We start from the raw sequence: 2,500 nt of genomic DNA, 5'->3' as shown, positions 1-2,500 counted from the left end.
ACACACACACACACACACACACACACACACGCGCGCACACACACACGCACACACACGCACGCACACACACTCACACACGCACACATGCACACACACACACACAAATGTACAGTTATATATAAAATATAACAACTGTCACTCAGAAAAGTAGTATCTAGCAACCTTACTTCACTGCATATTTTTCTAAACACTTTATGAAGGCAAGTATCTTATGATTTTTTTCAGTTCATATCAATCTATTAATGCTTATGCTATCAGCATAAATATTTGATAAAACTATCACTTGATTATTGACTAACTGACCACTCTTCTGGTTTTGGATGAGTGTGTATGGAATATTATGAAACAACTATTACTATGGAAGATGGTTCAATACTTAACAGAGGTCAAGTATTGCATATTTTACTGTGAGTTCTAATGTGCCCTATTTTTATTATAATTTAATAATAAAATCAAAATTACAATATTTTGTCTAACATGTATAAGGAGATTAAATATCAAATCATCTGAATAAAAAATATTGGATTCTTTTGCATGAAATGACCTAGGTCCCATGAAGCAATCATATGCATCCATTAAAAGAGTATGTTTTCATTCACCCAACTATTTTGTTCTATCATATCAAATGCAATTATTTCAATATTACTATGGCATGTTATATTTTTTAGATAAATTTGCTTCAGTAACACTGTCTTTGTTTACTCCTGAATTCTGTTGCCAGATACTTTTACTTTTTTTTCCCTTAGAAAGTCAGTAAATTTTGAACATAAACTTTTCTAGCCAAGTGTACAAACTCATGAAGCTTACGGACATACATGGATATATACACTTAAATACTAACATTTGTGCAAAACACGCACATAAACAAAAACACACACACACACACACACACACACAAACACACACACGCACGCACGCGCATACACACACACACACACACACACACACACACACACACACACACACACAGACACACACACACACACACACACACACACACACACACGCACACACACACACACACACACACACACACACACACACACACACACACACACACAGACCTTCAACTTATATCAGAAATGTAAAGAATTCACTACCAAACAGACAGACCAGAGACTATCAGTTCAAGAGTTTACCATCATCAGTATATAATGTTAATACATCTCTCAGTTTGCAATGGCAGAAAATGTGTCACAGATACTTTTGTCGTGATCATGACTCCCTGTCACTGTAACACTTGAGGGGATTGTGACCCTTAAGTACCCAAAGCGAAACAGACTTCCCTATAACACAGAGCCGGTCTCTCCCTCATCACACATTAGCATACCATTTGATGAAATTTAGCTGCAAGAGAAAGAATGAAAGAGTTCATTCAGCTTTGTCAGTTATGTCCTAAGAGCTAAAATGTATCCTCTCTTACTTTATCAAAAACTTTGATGCTTTGCCTCATACACTCGGCAAAGGAACTTCAAAAGACAAAATAAGAGATAGAAAAGAAGATAGAGTTTTGTTAATCTGTGATACTATCATAAAGTAAGACAGTAAACCATGAGATCATTAAACAGTATATAATAACACTTTAACATATACACAACTCTTAGAAATGCAGGCATATCACTGGCTAGTCCATACACAATACAATAACCCTCACAATAGCATCAGAATACAGTATCTTGCTACACTACAAAGTCAGCATTCAACATCGCTTTATTCTTCTCATAAGAGACTGACACTCCTATCTCTCTTTTCAGGAAAATCTTTCTACGATCCATAAAATAGCAATGGGCTTTTTTGGGTTATGTCTGACCTGTTCTTTGATTCTTTTGTTTTAAATACAATTTATAGAATGGGCTTCCAATGCACATTAATGGGTTTCAATAAGATTTGAAAAATATTGAGAGGAAAGGTGTCTGTTTATAATGGAAGTTTGTATCTGCTTCACCTGCTATAAAAATCAGAATATAGCAGAAAGAATCATTTCAGTATTTTCATACACGCCTCTGCATCTTTTATTTTTCATTCTTATCTCTAGTCCCAAAACCCTACTGAACATACTTGATGTCCAATCTATTTTAGGACTTAGCACACACATTTTAAACTCTCAACACTTTTGCATATAAACCAGACCAAAGCTGAATTATTCATACAAATTGCTTATCATCAAATAAGCTATCTCCATTGTGCTTCTATAGATATCATGATGGAGTAATTAATATCAATAAAATAAAAATAACAGTGGTAGATTAAACTAGATCCTATTTCAGTGATCTTGCCTTTCTGTGCTTATGGTGAGGGTTTACTGTATCACAGTCTTAATATACATATAAAAAAAATTAATTTCATCTCACTCTGTCTGCTTGAAAAAGCTATTTAAAACGCACTCATCATTTGTAGTCATCAGCCTAAGATGCCAAATACAACTTTGCAAAAAAGACCCTGATAACCAGTACAATATGCTAAGGACTTTTAGCTGCTCATGCTATAGGCACCAGTGTCA

At 34.7% G+C, this 2,500-nt stretch overlaps 1 protein-coding gene across 1 annotated transcript in view; it reads right to left on the bottom strand.

Annotated features, from left to right (window-relative positions):
* The window catches only part of LOC113805417 (phospholipase DDHD1), a 34,322-nt gene that overhangs the window by 1,655 nt on the left and 30,167 nt on the right, over positions 1-2,500 (bottom strand). The window contains exon 11 of the mRNA XM_070117582.1: positions 1-2,500. This exon is cut by the window's left edge and continues 1,655 nt beyond it; it is cut by the window's right edge and continues 557 nt beyond it. The gene's annotated coding sequence lies outside the window, so the exon portion shown is untranslated.

The sequence above is a fragment of the Penaeus vannamei genome, chromosome 40 (assembly GCF_042767895.1).
Source record: "Penaeus vannamei isolate JL-2024 chromosome 40, ASM4276789v1, whole genome shotgun sequence".
NCBI lineage: Eukaryota > Metazoa > Arthropoda > Malacostraca > Decapoda > Penaeidae > Penaeus > Penaeus vannamei.
The sequence above is the reverse complement of the archived record's forward strand: the minus strand, read 5'-3'. Positions and strand labels throughout refer to the sequence as shown.